We start from the raw sequence: 9707 nt of genomic DNA on the forward strand, positions 1-9707 counted from the left end.
ACACATACGATCATCTGGCTCCATGTGCATGTTTTACTGGACGAGTGCGATCTGCTTCACCTCTGCCATCAACGGTAATAACTATTCAGCAAGGGATGACCTTACCATGTGATTTGGGACTACCATCGATAGATTGGGCTCACTATCAAGAACAAGATGTAGACATAGGAACATTAAGAGCGACTTTCGACACATGAGATACGAGGAGTGGCAGGGAGTGACCATGTATATTGATCCATTGACAAAAGGTAGACATTGTTCTACCGGAGGTACTGCACAAACGTGTGTTGTATCATGGACACAACCATATTTATGCAGGGTATCAGGGGGTACATCGTACATATGGTCACTTAAATAGATATTATTCATGGCCTGGTATGTAGAAAAATGTAGAATGGGCTGCAGTGTAATAAAAATGTAGAGAAAGAAACCAACCACCAAAACCCAGACAGGTTACGTTGAAATATATTTCAGTATCAAGAGTAAATGAAGCAATCACAACGGACATAGTTGGGACCCTTACCTAAAACAAAGAATGGAAATCAGTATTTACTCGGAGCAATGGAATATCTTACAAGGTGGCCAGTAGCATAGCCCCTAATATACCAAAATGCCATGACCATTGTGGACGCATTCCTTAATAGTTATGTTTTAGATCAGGGCCACCCAGAAAAACTGTGAAATGACCAGGGTGCACATTTTTTATATACATGACTGAAGGCCGTTTGCACACAATAATGGCAGACGTAAGATTTATACATTACCATATCATCCCAAACGGTTGGTATGGTTAAGAGATTTCATCAGACTCCATCGACTATGCTGTCTCATTTGGTGAATTATTAACATCAGGACTAGGATGAGCATGTTGCCCGAGTACTGATCGCTTATTGAACAACTCTACATATGGCATACATGCATGCACACACAAACACAAAATAAAAAGATCACCCAATAAGTCACCTGCACTTTTAGGGCAAGTGTTGATACTGTCGAGCACACATGAGAACTGGCCCCACAATGATAGTGTGTGATCTGCACTATACTAATACTCAAAGCACACTAATACCGAAGCCTACACATTACAATCTCACTCAGAGCATAGTCACGCAATATTGAGAAAGCATAAACCTTACACAATCTCAATGACACACACAGTATACTCATATACAATAGTTTAGGTTATTTTCATTTGTTGCATGGATGATCCCGTTTAGCCAGTTTCCCAGCTATTTTAAAATGAAACTGAACTATTTTTATTTCACCAGGTAAGGCCCACTGAGCTGTATAGCTCTTTTTCAGAAGTGTCCTGGCCACAAATGATAGCTCAACAAAGTGGCTTATCATCACGTGGAAATTTATAGCAGCCAAATACTCTAAACGCGTGTTTCTGAATGTGTAGGGAAATACAGGAGGATCCGGAGGGAAATACAGGAGGATCCGGAGGGAAATCCACGCGACCACGGGGAAAGACACACCGCACACTCTATTTTACAAGGGAGATCCGTGTTGCATGAGCACAGCAGAAAAAGCGTCAATATTGCAGAGACCGAGCGCGGGATCCTTAAGAAATATAGCACGATGATATGCATACGCATCACAAACTCTCTACTCAAACGCTCACATACAATAACACATTTGTAACGTGCACGGATTCTTTGTAATGATTCAAAGGTGCAGGAAACCACAAACAGAAAGGCAGGCCAGCCAGCCAATAAGCCATCACAAACAATTGCCAAAGCTCTGCGATCCTCTCACATATTGAGCTGCTTGCAGACAATTCATGCTGATGCATGGGACAGGAAACCGGAGCACAGAGAAATCCCACACATACGCGAGGGGGCAACATTAAAATTCCATACAGATGCAACAAAGTCCACACTTTGCTGTACAGCCTTCTCCAGGAAATCTTGTTGAGTTTCACATCTATGCTTTATATTGTACTAGCTTTACTACCCGGCTTCGCCTGGGACTTGGATTGTCTTGGATTGATACACGGCCTACGCGGAGGGTGGGGCGGGTAACGTCAGCAGGCACACTGCGTAACGCTGCCGCATGCGGGTGACATCACAGATGTGACATCACAGATGTGACATCACAGATGTGACATCACAGATGTGACATCACAGATGTGACATCACAGATGTGACATCACAGATGTGACATCACAGATGTGACATCACAGATGTGACATCACAGATGTGACATCACAGATGTGACATCACAGATGTGACATCACAGATGTGACATCACAGATGTGACATCACAGATGTGACATCACAGATGTGACATCACAGATGTGACATCACAGATGTGACATCACAGATGTGACATCACAGATGTGACATCACAGATGTGACATCACAGATGTGACATCACAGATGTGACGTCACCGCTCACTTGCCGTGCAAAATATATCCATTATTGCCCATCCCACCCCCCCCCCCCCAAATACAAACGTCTGTTTATACTTTTTCATTGTGTATAGTCTGGAAGCTACCCACATGGCAAATTTCAAGTTTGTTGCATGTCGGGAAGTACGCTAAACATTTTGAACACACACATATTCACAAATTTCCCTTATATATAGATGATCCACCAACCCTCACCTCCAGAAGAGCTGAACAACAGGTGTGAGTCACAGCAGTGCTTGTGCTAGGCAAGGTGCACAGCGAGGGCCACGTGAAGTGTCGAAGGCTCGAGGGCAGGGCACGGGACAGACCCCAGGTGCCATGGGGTTGACCGAGACGACTGGCAGATGCACCACCTGTGCTCCCCACTCTTCCAACTTTGACCGGTGTTCTGCTCGTTGTTAGTTTCGTTTAATTATTCCGCCTACATTGGGCCATTGTCCAGTGGTAAACAATGCACTTAACAAAAATGTAATCCTGAACAAATGTAATATCATAAGGAGTGACATGCATACTGCATATTCAATAAACCGCCTCTTTGTCCTGGGCCTCCTCTAGGTCGACTCAACCTCAAATAAGTACCTGGTGTGTTTAAAAACATCGCCACTGGGGAGACAAAGGCAGTCAGGCATGGTGCTGACCACCCCACCCCCTCGTGTACCGTGCCGGCCTACATAGGTGCTGCTCGCTAACAGCACTTGCTCCAAGTCTCGTTGTGTGCTGCGCTTTGAAAAAGGACCACTTGCCAAATATGACACCGGTATTTTGCATTGTTCAATGCGAAAAAGTGATCACAAGTCAAACTCACTTTAAACTGCATATTCTGCTGGAGAATGACTGCCTCCAACTTTACAAGTAGCCTCCAGGTCCCTCACGAGCCTCCTCCTCCAGAAGCCGATTTTGACACCGCTGGCAGCAAGTCCACTCAGTTTAACATCCTTCTCCCATTCCACATCAGCTCCATTTCTTCTCCAGCCCATGTCGTGCCTGTATAGCCCCCCTCTATCCGGCCAAACAGAAGCTGCTTGGGCATGCGGTGGCTGGGCATGCAGGCTATGTGACCCAGCCAACTCAGCCTCGCCTGCCAGAATAGCTCCCTGATGCTTAGATTGTGCCCAGTTCTTTCAAGGTTCTGCGAGCTCCTAACACAGCCCAGTCTGGTTTAACTCCGCACCTGATGTTCCAATTCACACTCTAATTTGGATTCTAACCACACGTATCCAAACCATATATTATAACTGCATATACTAACAAGCACTACATATTATAGTCGTATATACCAATGTAGATTGTACATTGTAACAATACACAACTTATGAATACTATACTCGATCAAGCCAGATGTCAATGTACACTATAAAATATAATTACATTATGTAACACAATTTTTGTTCCTGGGTAGTAATTGTTATTTCGTAATTGCTTATTTTCCCCACAAACTTTGCTTTTGTGACCAGGACAGTGATATTTAGAAATGTACCTATCTTCAATGAGAAAACGGGCGAATTTGTCTTTTGTTCACATAAAGTCAGAAAAAACAACATATCAATCAAAATTAACATGTATTTATACTAAAGTAATACAAAATGACAACAAAAGATTTAGAAGTGAGTAGCTTTTCGAGATTTACGATTATACAGGGTGTTTGAAAAAGATTGACCCAATTTCAAAGCAGTATATTTCACGATGGCAACATGTTAGTTACACAAAAAGTTGCAAACGGTTGAATGAGTTATCAAGTTTTACTAACCATTTTATAAATGCTCTATGTGCCCTCCACCTGCTGTACGGACAACATCGAGACGATAGTTTAATTCGGCCCAAACGCCTCTCTTCTCACGTTTTCCTCTGAGGTGCGAAGTCGCCCTGTGCTCTTACCCTTACATAAACAGCCTGTTTCCTCAAAATGTCGGTACCATTGACGAATGCTCTTTGACATTGGCGGATCAATGCAAAAACGCCATTGAAACGCACGCTGCACCGCAATTACGGATTCAGTCTTGCTGAACTGCAGAACGCATTGTGTTGCGGGGTCACTATCTTGCGAATAACTGAGGCTAGGGGCTGTTTGTGCGCTGGGAGAGGCATCAAGCGGTAATCATTTGAAATGCTATGCCCCACCCTTTCAAGACGTAAGAATTTCATTCATGGGCGGTTCGTGGTTGCAGAGATATAGCGATTTCAAATCGAGACCATATTTTTGAAAACCCCGTACAGTAAATCACTTTCACGAATCAGCCCCCAAATGTAGTCTCCCATCATGTCCTTGGTAGCGGTGTTCAAAGTCCAGTATATCCAGGTGGAAGTGCTCGCCTTGCTGCTCCGAGTACGCTCCCATGTTCTCCTTGAATTTATCAAGATGAGCATCAAGGATATGGACTTTGAGGGACATCATACAGCCCATTGTGCCATAGTTCTTCACCAGAGTCTCAATCAGCTCCATAGTTTGACCTTGTGATTGCCCAGGAAGCCACGAACCACTGTGACAAAACTGTTCCAAGCCACTTTCTCCTTACTAGTGAGCTTCTTGGGGAATTCAATGCACTCCATGATCTTCTTTATCTGTGGTCCGACGAAGACACCGGCTTTGACTTTTGCCTCAGACAGCTTAGGGAAGAAGTCTTGAAGGAACTTGAAGGCTGACGACTCCTTATCTACAGCTCTGACAAATTGTTTCATAAGGCCCAATTTGATGTGTGAGTGGTGGCATCAGCACCTTCTGGAGGTCCACCAGTGGCTCCCACTTGACGTTGTTCCTCCCCACAGAGAACTCGGTCCGCTGTGGCCAGCCCTGCCTGTGGTAGTGCGCCTTGGTGTCCCTCCTGTCCCAAAGCCAAAGATAGCAGGGAAACTTGGTAAATCCGCCTTGGAGACCCATCAGGAATGCCACCATTTTGAAGTCTCCGATGACCTCCCCGTCATACTCATCATACTTTAAGGCGTCCAGCAAGGTCTTGATGCCTTTGTAATCCTCTTTGAGGTGCCCCGAGTCAGCCAGGGGAAGAGACGGGTACTTGTAACCATTATGGAGCAGCACAGCTTTGAGGCTCCTGGATGAGCTGTCAATGAAGAGGCGCCACTCATTCTGGTTACAGGCGATTCCGACTGCCTCGAACAGATTGGTCACATTGTGGCAGAAGCAGAGCCCATCTTGACAGGTGAAGAAGCTGCAAAAAGGTTGGTGACGCTTCGTTTAATCCAACAAGTTCCACTGCTTGAGCCTAGATGTCAAAAGCTCGGCATTGGACTTACTGAGACCAAGATCTCTAATCAAGTCGTTAAGGTCTTTTTGGTTGGGGTAGTATGGGTTTCTCTCCTCAGCTCCACCTCTTAAATTGTCACCTGGATCTACAACGTCTTCCTCGCTCTCTGACTTGCTGCTCTCTTCTAAAGACGGCCGCTCTCTTTCCGGAGGAGTGGGTACAGGAAGCTCATGGCAGTGTGGTACCGGGGCGATGGATGAAGGAAGGTCCGGATACGTGATGGCAGGTGCATTCTTGCCAGTCCGACGTTTGGAAGGGTCCACCATGCAGAAGTAGCAGTTGCTTGAGTGGTCAGTGGGTTCCCGCCAAATTCTTGGGATAGCGAACTTCATGGCTCTCTTTTCCCCTCTGTACCATCCTACAAAAATACATTTATTTCACCCATGACTGTTTAAGAGATTCTCGCAACATTTTCCATATATATAATGGATGTTTTCAACAACATTGAAAATTGTAAAAAAAATTCAAATGAAAAACTTTTACAATTTTAAAAAATTAAACAAATTTGATAACATAAAATTCCGAGCAACAATTGTCCATCTTACCTTCCAGAGTTTTTTTGCATTGCTCGCAGGTGAAATGAGGTGCCCAGGGTTTGTCTTGATCCCCGACAGGAATGCCGAAATATGTTTTGTAGGCCTCACACATCCTAGCAGATGCTTCCACAGAATACTTTTTCGCTCTTGTCTTGATAAATTGGCCGCAGACATAGCAAAACGCGTCTGCCGGATGCTTACAGCCTCTTGATGCCATCTCAGAAAAATGCAAATATGTATCCACTTAGGCAGCTGGAACTAAACTGAACTGGTGGGCTTAAGGCCTCCTGAATTGATAAAATTATTACTCGAACGTTCTAGAATGTTCTAGAAGTTACTCCACGTTTACTCAGCACTGAATCTATCTGGAATGTTCTGGTACATGTCCTGGTCACAAAAGCAAAGTTTGTGGGGAATAATATACATTTTCTGTACTTTTGAGGCATAAGCAATTAGGAAATTAACACTTACTACCCAGGAACAAAAAAAATTGTTACAGTGTTATCTGCACTTTGAATTCTAATCACGCTCCCAGCCGGGTTCGGGCGCCCCCTGCCCGGGGGAGAATCCAGACAACACCGAGGCTTGGGCCTACACTCCTCGGTCCCCTCGATAACGAGGGAAACCCGGACAGCGCCACGACCCGCGGGCGACTGTGGTGCGTGCGAAGGCGTGACAAAAAAAACCCTGCGGATTAGGTTACGAAAAAAAATCGACGTTAAAAAAAAGCTAAGATTCGCGAAAAATTGAAAAATAACGAGCTGTATAACACGCGCAAGAATAAGTTTCAGGTGGAAGCGGAATCGCCGAACAAGGAACGAATCGATTCTCTAAGCGTTGAGCCTGACATCGCACATCTGCGGATCGATACCTCTCGGGCAGGTTGTGGTTGAATCGACTCGCGCGACCTCGGGTTTCCCCGCAGGGAATTGCGAAATACAACGAATCGATATGGAATCGATGTCCGTATCACAGATATCCAGTAGGGGTGGGTCACAAAGTTACAACCAATATATAAACCATCGGAGTGCAAAGTATAGGCAAGGTAAGCAAATCATTAAAGACAAATAAATACATAAAATACCTAACATGTAGAAATAGCAATTGCTAAAATATACAATACATTCCTGCCGTTTTTTAAACAATAAAGGCAAACTCGGGTAACTCAGAAAAACAACAACGGCCCTAGTAGATGTAGACACCACCTTTATCCAAGGTGCTTTACAGTAATTCTAAAATTGTACGTAAGATGGTGGTTAAAATAACGGGTGTGATTATGATTATTAAAAGTGGCGGTGTACAGTGAGGGGGGAAAAAGTATTTGATCCCCTGCTGATTTTGTACGTTTGCCCACTGACAAAGAGATGATCAGTCTATAATTTTAATGGTAGGTTTATTTGAACAGTGAGAGACAGAATAACAACAACAAAAATCCAGAAAAACGCATGTCAAAAATTTTCTAAATTGATTTGCATTTTAATGAGGGAAATAAGTATTTGACCCCTCTGCAAAAGATGACTTAGTACTTGGTGGCAAAACCCTTGTTGGCAATCACAGAGGTCAGACGTTTCTTGTAGTTGGCCACCAGGTTTGCACACATCTCAGGAGGGATTTTGTCCCACTCTTTGCAGATCTTCTCCAAGTCATTAAGGTTTCGAGGCTGACGTTTGGCAACTCGAACCTTCAGTTCCCTCCACAGATTTTCTATGGGATTAAGGTCTGGAGACTGGCTAGGCCACTTCAGGACCTTAATGTGCTTCTTCTTGAGCCACTCCTTTGTTGCCTTGGCCATGTGTTTTGGGTCATTGTCATGCTGGAATACCCATCCACGACCCATTTTCAATGCCCTGGCTGAGGGAAGGAGGTTCTCACCAAAGATTTGACGGTACATGGCCCCGTCCAACGTCCCTTTGATGCGGTGAAGTTGTCCTGTCCCCTGAGCAGAAAAACCCCCTAAGCATAATGTTTCCACCTCCATGTTTGACGGTGGGGATGGTGTTCTTGGGGTCATACGCAGCATTCCTCCTCCTCCAAACACGGCGAGTTGAGTTGATGCCAACGAGCTCCATTTTGGTCTCATCTGACCACAACACTTTCACCCAGTTGTCCTCTGAATCATTCAGATGTTCATTGGCAAACTTCAGACGGGCATGTATATGTGATTTCTTGAGCAGAGGGACATTGTGGGCGCTGTAGGATTTCAGTCCTTCACGGCGTAGTGTGTTACCAATTGTTTTCTTGTTGACTATGGTCCCAGCTGCCTTGAGATCATTGACAAGATCCTCCCGTGTAATTCTGGGCTGATTCCTCACCGTTCTCATGATCATTGCAATTTCACGAGGTGAGATCTTGCATGGAGCTTCAGGCCGAGGGAGATTGACAGTTCTTTTGTGTTTCTTCCATTTGTGAATAATCGCACCAACAGTTGTCACCTTCTCACCAAGCTGCTTAGCAATGGTCTTGTAGCCCATTCCAGCCTTGTGTAGGTCTACAATCTTGTCCCTGACATCCTTGGAGAGCTCTTTGGTCTTGGCCATGGTGGAGAGTTTGGAATCTGATTGATTGCTTCTGTGGACAGGTGTCTGTTATACAGGTAACAAGCTGAGATTAAGAGCACTCCCTTTAAGAGTGTGCTCCTAATCTCAGCTCGTTACCTGTATAAAAGACACCTGGGAGCCAGAAATCTTTCTAATTGAGAGGGGGTCAAATACTTATTTCCCTCATTAAAATGCAAATCAATTTATAAAAATTTTGACATGCGTTTTTCTGGATTTTTGTGTTGTTATTCTGTCTCTCTCTGTTCAAATAAACCTACCATTAAAATTATAGACTGATCATTTCTTCTTCAGTGGGCAAACGTACACAATCAGCAGGGGATCAAATACTTTTTTCCCTCACTGTAGTTATGGTGAGAGTTAAGTTAAATGGACAGGTGACAATGGTTAAGGAGGGGTTGGGGTAGTGGTAGGGGTTGGTGTAGTGATAGTGTTAGGGGTTGGTGTTGTGGTAGGGGTAGTGATAGGGTTAAGGGTTGGTATAGTGGTAAGGGTATGGATAGTGGTAGGGGTTGGTCTAGTGATAGGATTAGGAGTTGGTGTAGTGGTAGGGGTATGGATATTGGTATGGTAGGGATTGGTGTAGTGATAGGGTTAGTTATGGAACAGCGAATGTGGGCTCATGTCCTTGACACGAGGACCTACCTACTGACCATTGGTTTGTTATCTGTAAGATGCACCTACCATCCTCTCACTGTGGTGGCAATCATCCATCAAGGACCCACTTGTGTGTGGGTTTGCACAATAGCCTGGTCTCGTCTAGCTGATGAAGGTTGCAAGCAGGACATTCATCATCACTTGCAACTGGGGTTGACATCGTCCTCCCCTACTCCTGACGCCAAGGGGGAATGGGTGAGTTTCAAGACAGTAACTCATTAAGCTGCTAAGGCTGCATTGGGTACTCAGTTCAGATCTTCGCAGAAACCCTGGTTAACGGAGGAA

The 9707-nt window shown here is 44.7% G+C and overlaps 1 long non-coding RNA gene across 1 annotated transcript; it reads right to left on the reverse strand.

The window, feature by feature from the left end:
• Positions 1–448: 448 nt before the first annotated feature.
• Positions 449–7937, reverse strand: LOC142907062 (uncharacterized). The gene is made up of 2 exons (XR_012930753.1): positions 6220–7937; positions 449–6032 (listed from the first exon to the last, which is right to left on the reverse strand). It is a non-coding gene; the product is annotated as an uncharacterized LOC142907062 (long non-coding RNA).
• Positions 7938–9707: the final 1770 nt, after the last annotated feature.

This window comes from Petromyzon marinus, chromosome 74 (assembly GCF_048934315.1).
Source record: "Petromyzon marinus isolate PM22_M1 ecotype Great Lakes invasive population chromosome 74, UKy_Petmar_22M1.pri1.0, whole genome shotgun sequence".
In the NCBI taxonomy this organism is placed as follows: domain Eukaryota; kingdom Metazoa; phylum Chordata; class Hyperoartia; order Petromyzontiformes; family Petromyzontidae; genus Petromyzon; species Petromyzon marinus.